We start from the raw sequence: 16,427 nt of genomic DNA, 5'->3' as shown, positions 1-16,427 counted from the left end.
AGATGCTTGGCATGAGGCTTAAAAGTCATCTTCTATGAAATACAGATATAATAGAATTTAAGCATAAAGTGAATTACACGGGGAATTAAGTTTTCTTGATAGATTATTTATTTCCTATCAATAACCTATATGTTATGACGTAGAAGAATAGTTTAGAACTTTGGTAACAGAAAGGTTTAACAAAGCTGTATCAAAATATTTTGATTTATTAAAAACAACTGACAGAAAATATTAGGAAGAAAATACATCTGCTTTAGAAAGTTTTTTTAAGTGTTCACTTTAATAAAGAGAGAATTAAAATATTATCTTTCCTTTGTCATATAAGGCAGGGCCTGTTCTTTATCATCCCAGAATGCAGGACACACAATGATCGGCTCAGGTTACAGGAAGCCAGATTTCGATTGAATATCAGGAAAAACTTAGAGCAGTATGGCAATAGAACCAATAACCTCAAGAGGCAGTGAGTGTTCAAACACTGGGGGCATTAAAGAGAAATTTTGACAACCACCCGGCAGATTTTACGTTGATTTGTATTCCTGCATTGAGCAGGGGGTTGGGCTCGATGGCCTTATAGGCACCTTCCAACGTCATTATTCTGTGATTCTATGAAAACATAACACCGGTCTTTCAATTAAATAGATGACTTCAATTAATATCTACAGCTTTCTCTTCCTTCTGTCTTGCATGTAAGCCTAGATATAAACATGCTTCAGGATAAAACTTTTGTTAGAAAAAGTTTTTTGCATACATTACTGTTAAATTAGAGGTTCCCGGGGCAGCTGTTGGCCCCATAACAATCTCTCCACTAGCTACTATGGCTGTAACATTTGGGGCTGATTGCAAAAGGCTAAAATGCACTCTTTGCCTCTGAAGGCAGATTACTTGTTGTTCATTTGCTCCTTTTCTCTAAAACCAAAGCAGGTTCATTATCTTCATCACTGAAGCATATTCTATCAAGATAAAAAGAACTTCTGTACTGAGATAGGAGGTTAACCAATGATTCACTGATATCAGCAGGAACGGAACGGATTTATCCCCCATTGCATCAGTAAAGTTCAATGGCTTACAGCTCTTCACAGCATGGAGAGAACCATGTTACAACTGTCTGCCATATGGGGTGTTAAAGATGAGGAGCTTCTCATTTAAAATGAGGTGGCAAGCCTAAATTAGTACTAAAATGGCTGAACAAACAAAGGTTCAAATCAGATTTTGAAAGATTTGAGCCCTCTATGTTTGGAACCTGTATGAACGAAGCTTCCAGTTTTGATTGCTTCCATAATTGAACAGTCTTAATATCACATTCTTTCTATGCTAAAGAAATCTATGAATTTAGCAAACTACTAGTTTGGTTGTGCTAGCTGATGAATGCTTGCATGATGCTGACCTTGGACAAGATGTGTACAAGTTTTCTGCAGAGTGTGTTGAATGCTCTCAAGAACAGTGTCATATGGCTATGCTGAATTGTCTCATGTTGTTGCATTTTTAGAAAAAAAATCAGTATTATCATAAGCTGTTTAGAGCTGTCTCTATGGGAATATAAAGCCTTTTGGAACAGCCCCGTGAGGGGTAAAGCTCATTCTTTCTTCCTAATGAGAAAGAAGATGAAAACATATTAAGGCTAAAGCCAGCCTCTGAAGTTTTGGAAGTGTTAGGCCAGAATGCATTCTTTTGTCATAGCACAATATATATATGTATATACAAATAATGTTTCAGTGATTTTACATCTGCCTTCCATCCACGTGTCTGTATACTAATGCTCTGTATAAGGAACTATTTTATTTTGGCTTTGATGTAATGTCACAATACTTTCTGTTTTTGAACAAGAATATTTGTATGCAAAGGTGTTTTATTTTTTTAAAAAAATATATATTTGTTCTGTTTCAACATACTTCCCACTGAGGGTTATAATTTGTGGCAGCAATGAATCATAACTGAAATTAAATTGATAAAATTGTTTCAGTAATAGCCCTTTGCATAATATATAACATAATTTCCTGCTCTGTATGCTAAAATTCAGAGTTTTCCTGTTCTGTCACCTTTTCACAGCAGTGAACTTTCTACAGTTTTACAAGATGTCAACTGAACTGGCAAACAAATTTAGCAACTGCAAAATTAATAACCGTGAAACTGCTGACTTCTAATTATTTTTTACAAGGTAAGTTATACATTCATTCTTGTATTCATTGTATTCCTTCTCCCTTGTTAAAATGTTTACATTTGCCATCTGGTTTCTCTTCCCTGTACAAAAAAAATGTGTAGTTGTAGACATGACAAGTGCTGAACATAGTCCAGTGGGTAGAGTGATAGACTAGGATTCTGGATAGACCAGGGTTTGAATCCCTTCTTGGTCACGGAAACTCGCCAGGGGACGAGGGAAACACACTTCTTAAGTATCTAACCGAAATTCGGCTGGCACCCTCACTGGGCATTTTCAAAAGCCAAATGAAAACTTGGCTGTTCAAGCAGGCCTTCCCTTCAGTCAATTAAGTGATGCTTATTTCTTATTTCTTTCCTTTTAACTCATGCCATCTTGGGACTCTTTACTTTAAATTAATGGTTAAAATTGTAAGCTCTTTGATTTTATATTTCTCTGTTTTTATCTATGTAAATTGTGTATATTTTTAAATTGTTTCTATTTATATGTTGTGAGCCACCCAGAGTAGACCATGTCTAGATGGGCGGCATATAAATGCAATAAATAAATAAATAAATAAATAAATAAATAAATAAATAAATAAATAAATAAATAAATAAATAAATAAATAACCTACCTTGAAAGTCCTGTTAGGGTCACTGTAAATCAATTCTGACTCGACAGCATATAACTAACTAGGGAAATCGAAAGGGCAGCTAGCAGGCACAGATTAAATCATTTATTTATTTGATTTATATACCATCCCAGTAGCACAAGCATTATTTTGGGTGGTTTACAAGTTAAAACTCAAACCCACAAAACCTCATCTATCAAATTACATTCAGCAATATGCCGACGCAACAACATACGACTAAAATTCATACAAAAAGTGTGTTTGAGATTCCAGTCAATGTTGTACTGCACCTGTAATGGCAGCATTGCAGATCTCCCTTCCCTTCCCTACTGCATCTCTCAAGAGCTGTCCCAAAACCGTCTCTGGAAGGGTTGCCCAGCTTTTCAACGCAGGTTTTGGGGTGACAAAGGGAGCAGGAGTAAGAAGGGGAGGGCACTCCCCTCCTAGTTTCACTGCATTCCACTGTTCCACGTGCAGATGCCCAGTGCCAATCCTGTCCTGTATATATGACCTAGTTGCTCATCTCAGTTACAGAAGCACATTAAATTAACTACTGAATAGCAAGACAACATTTATGTACATTCCATTGTTTCAATCAGTCTACTCTATTTGAGAATACCAAGCAAATTCAGACTTCAATGTCTGGAGTAAAGATAGCAGATTAGTGTTTGGTTTCAACATAAATAAACATCAGTACGATTTGCACAGGTATAGGATTGGCAATATCTACTATACTTACTATAAGACCAATTTCTCTGTTTTATTATCATGGTCAAGAGTTCTCCAGCAAAAAATTTTTGCCGAGTGGAACCATGATGCTGGACAAATGGAGAACCACCTGAAGGTTCAGATGGCTCTGTTGCATGTTTATGAAATGTATCTGTTTCATTTACAATCCAAATGCAATAAACAGTACACTTCGAAAAATGCATGCAAATATACAAAAGCAAATAATCTGAATTATATATTTTGTTTTAAGTGTCCCTATCTCTATGACTCCATGACAGCCATGGAAATGAATTGCTAATGCATTAAAAACCCTAGTGAACAGTGTTCTTCAATTGTCTAAATTCCTATATGGTTTAGTGCTCACAACTTTTTAAAAAATCCTCTTGCATATAGCCATAAATACAATTCATGAAGATAAATAAGGGTAGCTTACTATTAGACAGAATAAAATAACAGTGTCAGTTAACAAATTAGGGGCTATACAATGGCTGTAACCTCCTCCCATTCTTTCGAATCTCCTGTCTAAGTGCCAGCAAATCTCAGATGCTGAATACAAGTCAATGACCTATCACCACCACTAGAGCATAGAGAAACAGACAAATAAATAAATAGCCCTTGATTTTCCCCCCTTGCCAGATACTGGGGCCAAAGCTTTAACCAGAAGAGCTAGGAAATGGCCATAAGCATATCTCAGATAGGGTTGGAGGGAACACACACACACACACACACACACACACACAGAGAGTGATAGAACACCCAATGGCCTTGCATTATTGTTAATCTAGAGCAGTGGTTCTTAACGTGGGTGATAATGCCCCCCAGGGGGCGATTTCATTTTTCAGGGGGGCGGTGGAATGAAAAGGGGCGGCGTGGGGGCGCTGGAGCAGAAGGGGGCGGTAGGGGGGCGCTGGAGCAAGCCAAACCTGTGAAAATGGCTGCAGCCTTTTTACAGTGTGCATGAATATATATTTTTCTCCAATTTTAATTTAGTTTCAGACTTTTTGTCTTGAAATTTTTAGTTCCTGTATTTGTTTTTATGCCCTTTTTATATTTCTTTTTGCGTCTTAAAATTCACTTGCAACTAAATCATTAAATGTTACTTTTTTGGGGCATTTCATTTTTTGGAATTGAATTTTGTTTTCAGGGGTCATTAGATTTAAGTGTCTTAAATAAATAAATAAATAAATAAATAAATAAATAAATAAATAATCACCGCAGGGAGGGGGGCAATGATAACTTCCTCAATGGCTCAAGGGGGCGTTTCTTTCAAAAAGGTTAAGAACCACTGATCTAGAGGCAGGAGGGGACTATAGTTGCTTACACTGGAGGATGTTTTGGTGAGGACCTGAACTGATAAATAAAAGGTCCTCTGTTTATCACAGAGCCTCTGTGGGACTGGAAGACACCTGCAAGCACCAAAGTGTAGTAACATTTTGCCTTTAAGATAGTTCCCTTATTGTGACTTCAGAACATGATTTTTGCTTGAGCTGACTGGGTATAGCCTGGAGTTGGCAGTGTCCCACTTGCTTTTTATGACCAGTCTCTGTTACTTCTATAAAACATGATGATTCCCCCCTCACAGTTTCTTAAAAACATCTCTTTTCATTTCAAAGACGGGAACAAGGGATATTTGCAAAATACTGGCAGACAGAGTTCCCTCTTGACATGAAATAAGATCATTTATACAAGATCTGTATCTTGAATACATCAAAATGTTATCTAAAGAGAGTATTCTCTAGTCACTTGATTAGCTATCCCAGAGCATGCTCTTAACTGTATCTGCTGCTTCCTGGTCCTTTCCCCGGCCACTCGTACAATGAGGAAATAAACCTAGTACTTCACCTACGCTACACTTCAATGTGGGTTCCCTTTAATACTGGCCTGCTGGATAAAACAAATATGGTGTTCAGGAGGGAAAAGGATACAAGTCACAAAAGAGGCACCTGACAGACTATGTGGGTCACATTAAAAACATAAACACAAATTCTACATCTAAGCACTTTGTGCACTAATTGAACATTCATTTTGTATGCTATAAAAATACTTTAGATTCATTCACTGCCAAAGGCTATAGCAGGAAGCAAAAATGCATAAGACATAGCACATGATAAAAGAAACAAAGTGTTGCAAGATGCTAAAACAAGCAGGCTATAACCAATTTCCAAAGTCATCCCAAGACAGGCAACTGATTGAACTTCATTCCATGCCATCTATAATCTATTTAAATATACATCTTGCTAGAGCTATTGAGCTCCTTCACGGATTGCTGCCTTGTTGTGGCAAAGGGGCTTGAGTGATTCAGCGAAGCTATGAGCTATGCTGTGCAGGGACACCCAAGACGGATAGGTCATAGTGGAGAGTTCTGACTAAACGTGATCCACCTGAAGCAGGAAATGGCAAGCCACTCCAGTATCTTTGCCAAGAAAATTCCATGGAGAGAAACAAAAGGCTAAAAGATACGACACTGGAAGATGAGCCCCTCAGGTCAGAAGGTGTCCAACATGCTACTGAGGAAGAGTGGAGGACAAGTAAAAGTAGTTCCAGAGCTAATGAATAGGTTGGGCCAAACCCGAAAGGACAATCAGCTGCAGACGCACCTGGAAGTGAAAGGAAAGTCCGATGCTGCAAAGAAAAATACTGCTTAGGAACCTGGAATGTAAGATCTATGAACCTTGGTAAGCTAGATGTGGTCAAACAGGAGATGGGAAGAAGAAGCATTGACATCCTGGGCATCAGTGAACTAAAATGGATGGGAATGGGTAAATTCAATTCAGACAATTATGATATCCACTAATGTGGGCAAGAATCCTGTAGAAGAAATGGAGTAGCCCTCATAGTCAACAAAAGAGTGAGAAAAGCTGTACTGGAATGCAATCTCAAAAATGATAGAATGATTTCAATACAAATTGAAGTCATTCTAACTGCTGCTGAAGAGGCTGAAATTAACCAATTCTGTGAAGACTTACAACACCTTCTAGAACTGACACCAAAGAAATATGTTCTTATAGGGGACTGGAATGCTAGAGTGGAGAGTCAAGAGATAAAAGGAACAACAGGAAAGTTTGGCCTTGGAGTTCAAAATGAAGCAGGGCAAAGGCTAATAGAGTTTTGTCAAGAGAACAAGCTGGTCATCACAAACACTCTTTTCCAACAACACAAGAGGCAACTCTACACATGGACATCACAAGATGAGCAATACCAAAATCAGATTGATTATATTCTCTGCAGCCAAAGATGGAGAAACTCTATACAGTCAGCAAAAACAAGACCTGGAGCTGATTATGGCCCTGATCATCAGCTTCTTATAGCAAAATTCAAGCTTAAACTGAAGAAAGTAGGAAAAACCACTGGCCTATTCCGGTATAATCTAAACCAAATCCCTTATGAATATACAGGGGAAGTGAAGAACAGATTTAAGGAACTAGATTTGGTGGACAGAGTGCCTGAAGAACTTTGGATAGAGTCCTGTAACATTATACAGGAGGCAGCAACAAAAACCATCCCAAAGAAATTGAAATGCAAGAAAACAAAGTGACTGTCCAACAAAGCCTTACAAATAGCACAGAAGAGAAGGGAAACAAAATGAAAGGGAGATAGGGAAAGTTACAGAAAATTGAATGCAGACTTCCAAAGAATAGCAAGGACAGACAAGAGGGCCTTCTTAAATGAACAGTGCCAAGATATAGAAGAAAATAATAGAAAGGAAAAAAAAAAGCAGAGATCTGTTCAGGAAAATTGGAGATATTAATGGAACATTTTGTGCAAAGATGGACATGATAAAGGATAAAAATGGTAGGGACCTCACAGAAGCAGAACACATCAAGAAGGGGTGGCAGGAATACACAGAGGAATTATAGCAGAAAGATCTGGATGTCCTGGACAACCCAGATAGTGTGGTTGCTGACCTTGAGCCAGACATCCTGGAGAGTGAAGTCAAGTGGCTAACAACAAGGCCAGTGGAGGTGATGGCATTCCAGCCTAACTTTTTAAAATCTTAAAAGATGATGCTGTTAAGGTGCTATATTCAATATGCCAGCAAGTTTGGAAAACTCAACAGTGGCCAGAGGACTGGAAAAGATCAGTCTACATCCCAATCCCAAAGAATACAATTGCACTCATTTTACATGCTGGATATGGAACAACTGATTGGTTCAAAATTGGGAAAGAAGCATGACAAGGCTTTATATTGTCTCCCTGCTTATTTAACTTATATGCAGAATACATCATGCAAAAGGCTGGACTGGATGAATCCCAAACCATAATTAAGATTGCCGGAAGAAATATCAACAACCTCCAATATGCAGATGATGCCACTCTGATGGCAGAAAGTGAGGAGGAATTAAAGAACCTTGTAATGTGGGTGAAAGAGGAGAGTGCAAAAATGGTATGAAGCTCAACATCAAAAAAGCCAAGATCATGGCCACTGGTCCCATCACCTCCTGGCAAATAGAAGGGGAAGATATGGAGGCAGTGACAGATTTTACTTTCTTGGACTCCATGATCACTGCAGATGGAGACAGCAGCCACGAAATTAAAAGATGCCTGCTTCTTGGGAAGAAAGCAATGACAAACCTCAACAGCATCTTAAAAAGCAGAGATATCACCTTGTCGACAAAGGCCCGCATAGTCAAAGCTATGGTTTTTCCAGTAGTGATGTATGGAAGTGAGAGCTGAACCATAAAAAAGGCTGACCACTGATGAATTGATGCTTTTGCATTGTAGTGCTGGAGTAGACTCTTGAGAGTCTCTTGGACTGCAAAGAGAACAAACCTATCCATTTTGAAGGAAATCAACCCTGAGTGCTCAGTGGAAGGACAGATCCTGAAGCTGAGGCTCCAATACTTTGGCCATCTCATGAGAAGAGAAGACTCCCTGGAAAATACCCTGTTGTTGGAAAAGTGAGAGGGCAAGAGGAGAAGGGGACAACAGAGGACGAGATGGTTGGACAGTGTCATCGAAGCTACCAACTTGAATCTGACCAGACTCCGAGAGGGAGTGGAAGACAGGAGGGCCTGGCATGCTCTGGTCCATGGGGTCACGAAGAGTCAGACACAACTTAACGACTAAGCAACAATAAACAACAAGAGCGACTGAGAAAGATAACAGTTTCTAAGTATTTGGGATCCTTACAACCAAGCAATACAAAGCATATTTGGATGCAGCATACTTTAAGTATAATTCAGATAGCTGCATAGAAGGAACAATTGAATAAGACTGAAGATGTTCTCTCTATTTAAAAATTTGTGATTCTTCCATAGGATGTATGTGTCTTATGGTTTACCAGTATGTGGCCTTTAAGAAATACAATTAGTTATTACTATTATCCTGATTTGTTACAAGCAGTGTACATAATAATACCTTGTTCTGTTGCATCTAGGAAACTTTCAGTCACTCTACTATTCTATTTTACAGTGATTAAGAAAAGAAACGGGTCATTTGAACTCTGTTGTTTTATAGAAATGAATTTACTGTTTCTATTTAAAATCTCTTCCAATCAATCTTAACTTTAAAATGTTGCCTTCATTTCCAAACTAGTAGCAATTACGGACCTCAGCTTTCAGCTCCAGTCAGGTGTTGAAGCCCAGACTCTTTGTAGGGCTGTTGACAATCCTATACAGTATGTGGTACAGCTGCAGGAAAGTTAGCTCTCAGGCCATGACTTAAGCCATATTTACCTAAGTTCACCATCTTCTGGCACCTAATGAGACTGAAAGAGAGAGAGAACAATTCCTGTAGAAAAGAGAAGGGGATAGTACAGCTCATGTGCCCCCCATGTCATTCTTGTGGTACCCAACATCACAGAAACGGCTGTGAAATATTATTAGTAACCAGGGAAAACATCCAAAGCAGATAGTTTGCTTGCTTCAAATGCCTTGTAGAAGTTACTGGTGGATAACCCTGTTAAAGACAAGCAGATGCCCAGATGAAGTGATTTGCAGCAGAATTTCAGCAGGGTCCTTTTACAAGACATTTGAAATAAGCAAAATGCTTAATTTGCAAGAGGTGGGTTTTTTTTCCATTGCATTAGGAAAACAGTCATATCTTACTGCCCAAAGCAAAGAAAACATAGTTTTGGCAGAGCAATAAGATTACATAGCAGACACTGATGTTGTCCTTACATCCTTACTAACAAACATTTTTAAGGGGGAAAATGTGCCCCCAAAGCTAGAATTTAAATGGATTCCAATAAAAGGGTCTTTTAAGTTACAAACTAGAAGGATTAAAAACAAAATACAAGCTGCCTGCTCTGCAGGACATATTTTCTTCTTCTACCCCACTTCTTTGGAGCAAACTTTAAACATCTGTGGTTAGTGGGAGGAATAGAACACTGCAATGTAAAATTAATTGCTTTAATCTACATTTTCTCCTCAAATCCTCAGTTCATTTTCTAGTGGGCCAGGCACCACCTGCTACCTCAGGCTCCCAATTTTGGCCCCCACACAACTGGGGACATAAGCCTATAAAAGAGAATCCAAGGATATGGGGCCTTATTGAGGACCTTTTATCCTGTCAGTAACAGAACCATGAAAGAAACATATTATCGCTGAGGTCTTCATCAAGATAACATGAAAAATGTATCATAAAGTGAATATACCTCCAGCCTAGAGCTTTGCTTTGAAACAAACATTTTAAAAAAAAATTCATCTAAAGAACTTCAGCTCAACAATCTAGGGAAAATGTAAAGAAATAAATATACATCTGGCGGTAAAAATGCTAACCGTTTTTATTACGGCTGCAATCCTAAGCTCACTTACCTGGGATCAAGCACAACTGATCATCATGGGTCTTCCTTTTTAAGTTGGCATGTTAAGGATGGCGTTGTAAAGTCTTTAAGCTGTTTATTATGGTGGCTGTTGGACTGGCTTTACTTTGAATTGCTCTTGGACTCTGGCTTCAGAACTTGCACACCTCATTTTCCTAACTCTATGATACGTCTCTGTTTGTTAGTGATCTGGAACAACTGCAGGAGGAAGACCTGCTGTTTTCCTATTACAGTTTTTTAGTAGTTCAGATATAAAGACACAACCTTCATATATAAATTTGCTTTTTTTCCATTTAAAGAACTGGACATCTTTTGATTTTCTTTCTTTAACTAATAGGTCTATTCGTGAATGGGCTTCGGGAGAGATTGCCACAGTCTATAAAAGCTTTTTCACAAAGCTTCAGATGTTTTCTACTCTGATCAGTCTTTGCCAGTATAATCAAAGGTCAGGAATACTGGGAGATGTCGTCCAAAATGTCTGGAAATCAATATGTTGGGGGGAGACTGGACTATATGCTGCCATTTCAATTCTTTGTCATCACTCTTTTAAGTTCCTAGAATGCAACCTGGGATTATCGGGTGATCTCCAACTCTAGCTGGAATGTGCTATGTTCATGGGATGAAGGATACCTGAAATCACAGAGTGAATTCAATTCATGAAAGCTTGTGCCAAACCAAATACGTTAGTCTTTAAGGGTCACCTGACCCTCTATTGTGTCATTCAATATCATATTTTCAAAACAAGAGCTTCTATATATTATAGCAAGGTAGATGGGGGTAGGCTTAATCCATTTCTAAACCATGTCACTTTGCTTTATGTTTGGTCCTAAGCCTTACCCATTTGTTTCACTTCTTTTTTTAAACCTTGCATCACACTCTCTGTCACTTCTTGTTTCTGCATCCAAATAAGATTGCCGACAATCCCATCCCATCACACTATTGTTCTCCAGGAGTGTGCCTAGAGAACAGACAGACAAACAAACAAACAAACATGCCCAGGAGGTCTGAAATTAGTTAAAAGTCCAGGGGTAGGAGTAGGATAATTCCCTTCGTTTTGGCTGCCTCCTGATATCTGCTAAAGGAAGAAGGAGATGGGAATATCTCTCTTCAGCCAGAAAGGTAGTAAAAGATGACCCTGGCAGTAGAGCTGTCATGCTCCAATCCCTGGATTGGGCAGGAGCAGGTTGTGTGTATCTGCCTTAAAGACAGAGCCACCAAAGTAGACTACCATGCCAGGTAAAAAAATGGAGGAGGAATAAATCATCAGCCAATTTGGGACATTCCAGCAAGAGCCATCTTTTGCTCTGTGCTCAGTCTGTGGCAAAAAGGAACACCAAAACACTTAAACGTCTTTTTAACAAGAGTGATAGTGTAGCCCTTAATCTGGGTACATCGTAACAAGTGAATTTGAAAGGAAGGTTTTATGAGTCACTAGTTCAGTCAGTACAAATCACTGGAAGTGATACAGAGTTAAACTCTGATCCTAGAACAAAGAAAAGCAGTGCAAAAACTATTTTAAGGGGTTCCAGAAGAACAAAATGATGTGGGAACTCACAAAAAAGGTAGAACAAAGAGAGATAAGAGGAGTCTTGCCTGGAGTCAGCAAAATTTCTGTTTAGATCAATGCAGAAGCTAATTCTAAATGGCAGAGAAGGGGGCAGATGTTCTGTCTGGAAGAACATATTATAACCCCTTCTTACTAACCTTCTGTGCGATATATTTAATGACTGTTCTTATAGACACTAAAAAGGATCAACATCAGCCAAGCTTCATTATGATTCCAAAGTACTTGAATCAGTTTTGTTATGGAGTACCTGCCAAAGTTACCCCTGCCCAGATATTTCATCAGCTTCCTTCTTAGTTCCAGACATCTTTCCCACCAAATCATTGTGCAGTGATTCCCCTCCACCCCTCTGCATTCCTCTACCTCCAACACTATCTCTTCCAATGGTGTTTGACGCCAATCTTTTGACGGTTAAGTTTCATTATACTGTTTCAACATTGAAGGTCCTTTTAATTTTCAGAATAAACAGCATCACTCCAACCTAGCACACACTTTGGACTGGAACAGCACAGAGCTGAAAATACCTGCAAAGTGGAAACAGGTGTTGTCAACGGCTCAAACACTTTGCAAACTGCTTGACACGTTGCCACAGTAGTTTGATTCACAGTCAAAATTTGAAGATTTGCATAACCAAAGTGAGTTCATAAATCATTTCAGACAGTGGAATTGTTGTCTTAGCTCTTTTCAGACTGATGGAAATGAATAATGGCAAAGTATTAGCTACTGACAGAGCACTGCAGAAAATACACTGAGTTCATAACTCAGTTATGCAGTCATTAGAGCAATGATAAAAATGGAGTCCCTCATATTCATTCATATATGAAAATAGATTCCAGTTATGTTTGTGATTTTTATGTTTGTTTGTTCTCAATGGCTAGGCAGTTTTACAATGGCCAGAATCCTGGTTGATTGCAGTGGCATAAGGGCAATGATGTACTTTGCAGTAGCAAACTGCCTGTGATGGGGCCAACAGAACTGACCCACCCACCCCGTGCTTTCCACTACACTTGCCTGCAAGCAACCAGCAACCAGTTATTGGCATGTAGGTGCCTGTCAATGTTGCAGCACCACAAGTCAAAGGCTCAGCCCAACCACTGAATGGAATGGGACAGAATGGGGACTTCTCGATAAAAATTGATTCCAAAAACAGTGAGAATGAGAACAGATTTGTTTTATATCTGGATTTGAGCCCCACCAGCCCTGGCTTGGTTGGCAGGGTGTTCCTCCACCATCTTGGGATCCATGCACCTAAAACCAACAGGCGGAAACAGAACAGTGTTTATTGAACTTGAACGAGGGTTAACACCAACTGGTTCTGTGAATACTCTAAGCTCTTTAGTCCTTGTTTCCAGCACTGGCCTGAAGTCTCCATATACAGTCTCTGGCACTCCACATACACCATGTCTGTTCACTGGGAGGGAAGATGTTTGCTCAGTGAGTCTTATTCCTCCTCCTCTGATACCCCTCCTTAAGGGGCACCCTCCAATCTCCAAAGTGGACAGGACAACATAGGCCTCTGGGTCCTGCTTTCATGGGAGTCACACATAGAGGATTTTCCTTCTTCATTTTCCCTTATGAGAGACCCCATGGTAGGCTCAGTGGAAGACTTGATGAACTTTGTGGGCTATGGGTTGGAGTGCAACAGCTTGCCAACAAGGGCATCTACCATATTTTTCCATTTATAAGATGACTCAAAATATATGACAACCCCCTTTTCTGACCCCAAATTGGAAAAAGCAGGGATCAAAAGGATCCCTTTTTGCTAAGCCCCGAGCCTTGGCAAAAAAACAGCTGTCCAAGTGACTGCCGCTTCTCCTCGCCTTGTGAGAAGGCATGGAGCTTAAAGAAAAGAAAGGAAGCAATGCCTCCCCTTCCTTTTTGGTAAGCCCCGTACCTTCGAAAAAGGCAGTGGTAAAGAGCTACCTTCCGTGTATAAAACGACCCTCAATTTTTTCTCAAATTATTTAATGAAAAAGTGTCATTTTATACATGGAAAAATACGGTATGTTCCTGTCCTCCTCACACTTGACCATTCTTAAATTAATGGAAATAAAATAATTACTATTTTTTAATCTACAGAAATGCCTTGGGGATTTGGATTTATTCATATATGTAAATATCAAATTTGTAAACAAAGTTTGAAAGGGGAAATAATTGTGTAATAATGGAAAGTTACATATTTTGTGAAGCCCAAGGGAATCTGTATACATAACTTTGTCTCAATTAAACACCATTCTAAGGACTGATTCAAAGAGATGGTGTCTTCTAATGAAATGGTAGACTGTTTCTTCTTATATCACATTTTAAAAATGTGAAAATGTACATTAACTGGTTCAGGAGCATTCAGCTTTTGCACTGTTTTCTGTGGCTTATTCTATTCTGGTCTCACTGTGTCTCATAATAAACAGGATATAACTGCGGTCAATGTTGATTTAGAAGTAATCCCATTGAAGCTGGTAGACTTACTCAAGTAAGTATGCGTAAGACTACAGCCTTGATTTGACCACAGGTGGCTTGGCCCCCATGGATTTCTGTAGAAAAATTACCATGATCCCACTGCATACACTCAATGGCCTCCAGTTTCAGAAACTAAGAAAGGTCTATGTTTCCTGAATTGGCTTATATGCCAACAAATCACAGCCAAAAGGGTGTTCAAGTTAAGTAAGATATTTGAGGACTAGTCTTACCATTGCCAACCCCCCCATGAGTTTCCATGACCAAGAGAGATTGAACCCACATCACCTGCGTCCCAGACTGTCATTCTATCCACTATACCATATTAGGTACATTATATCCCACTGTTAAAATCAGTGGGGATGTGCACCCAGTCCTTTGCTTCTCAAGGAAAGTACTGATCTCTCCACACCTTTCTTGATACTGGGCCCAAACACAAACACACCTATCTCAAAGTCATATTAAAATGATGGATCACAACTGCCTTTGGTAATGCTTTCTCAAGTCCAAAGTCAATTGTATTTTTCTGCTAAGGACATCCATAAAAGCCCCGTGGTGATGTATGGCTTCTGGCTCAGTTTAACTTGTCCATTGATGTATTTGTCTTTAGCTGTAACCAAACAATTGATATTCTTACAACTACTTAATCTCTCCATTTGACATTTTAAAAAATGAATCTGGAAAAAGAAAGGCTTTTTGCATATGACTGGATCATTATGACTTCAGCCTGTTTCATATTTTCATTCTCTATATGGATTGCATGTTTCCCTTATGAAAAATACTGGTGTGAGAAGTGCATGTATATGCAGAGCTGATAAACGAGGCCCTTCAAGAAATAAATATTTCTGCAGCATTAATGGGATTCTAATGTACCTCACCATAGCTTAATGTTAGCCAGCACTTATAGAGAATTTGGAAAAATCAATTCATGGAAACCAGATTGATTAAGTTCTGAATAAGAGGAAAGATAGCTTTCATGAGTGGATGCCAAATACATTGCACTGATGTCATTTAACAGAGAACTGGTTTGAACATCTGGCTAAGAAAGGGTCCTTTAACCAAAAAATAGAAATACTGAACCAGCTTTCTCTGGCATTGCCTATATGTTTTTTTTGACTGTAGCTCCCCAAAGCACCAAATAGTATTGATTGTGGCTAGGAAAGCTGGAAGCTGCAGTTTAAAATCTCTGAAGAGCAGCAGGTTGCGAAAGGCTGTGCTGGAGCCTCATTCCTGAACTCTGTTTAAAATAGAAAGTGGCAAGGAGGAGTCTATGGGTGTGAAATAAACACTCAACTATAGGGTTGCCATCTTAAATTATTTTTCTAACAGGCTTTAATGCTTCTTTTAATGTATGGGAAAGCAAAGCATTCTTAGACATGGAAAAATCTTTCCCATTTGTCTAATTCTCCACATGAGGCTTTTTTAAAAAATACGTACAGCATTTATATACTTGTTGCCTTCAGTATGAAGTAATAATGTATGCTGTCTTTGAGAAAAGTTGGAAAACAGCCTGAATTATGGACATTTGTACCCTTTCTAGCTAATGCCAGCATGGAACAAGACACCCCCAATTGCCCCTAAGGTTGGCTGGCTGACCTTACAATTCATGTAAGTTCACTTCAATAGTATCAGGAACCAGAAGAGAAGTACCACAGAAGAGGACGATTGACAACTGAACTCGCAATGAAACCAGAACTCTCCTGGACAGTCCAAATGCTGAGATTCTGGGGCAGGCTCAGAGTGAGGCCATCAGAATTTGTGTATTCTTTTCCATCTGGTAAAGCAGCATTTTGCATTTTCGTACAATGAAATAAGGATATTGTATTGTTTTGAGGCTTGCCATTCTGTTTTGGAATGAATGTATATCGACCAACTTACACTTGCATCATACTGTCACTACCAGGATAGTACCTAGGAGAAGAATGTGGATTGAGAAGTGTGTGTGTGTGTGTGTGTGTGTGTGTGTGTGTGTGTGTGTGTGTGTGTGTGTGTGTGTGTGTGTGTGTGTGTGTGTGTGTGTGTGTGTGTGTGTGTGTGTGTGTGTGTGTGTGTGTCTTTGGTCAGATAGGTCACAATAAAATTACAGATCACTCCCCCACTTCTGCTTTTTTTTCTTCTTTTTTTCTCTTTGCGTAGCAAAGACATGCCA

The sequence above is a fragment of the Pogona vitticeps genome, chromosome 3 (assembly GCF_051106095.1).
Source record: "Pogona vitticeps strain Pit_001003342236 chromosome 3, PviZW2.1, whole genome shotgun sequence".
Taxonomy (NCBI): domain Eukaryota; kingdom Metazoa; phylum Chordata; class Lepidosauria; order Squamata; family Agamidae; genus Pogona; species Pogona vitticeps.
The sequence above is the reverse complement of the archived record's forward strand: the minus strand, read 5'-3'. Positions refer to the sequence as shown.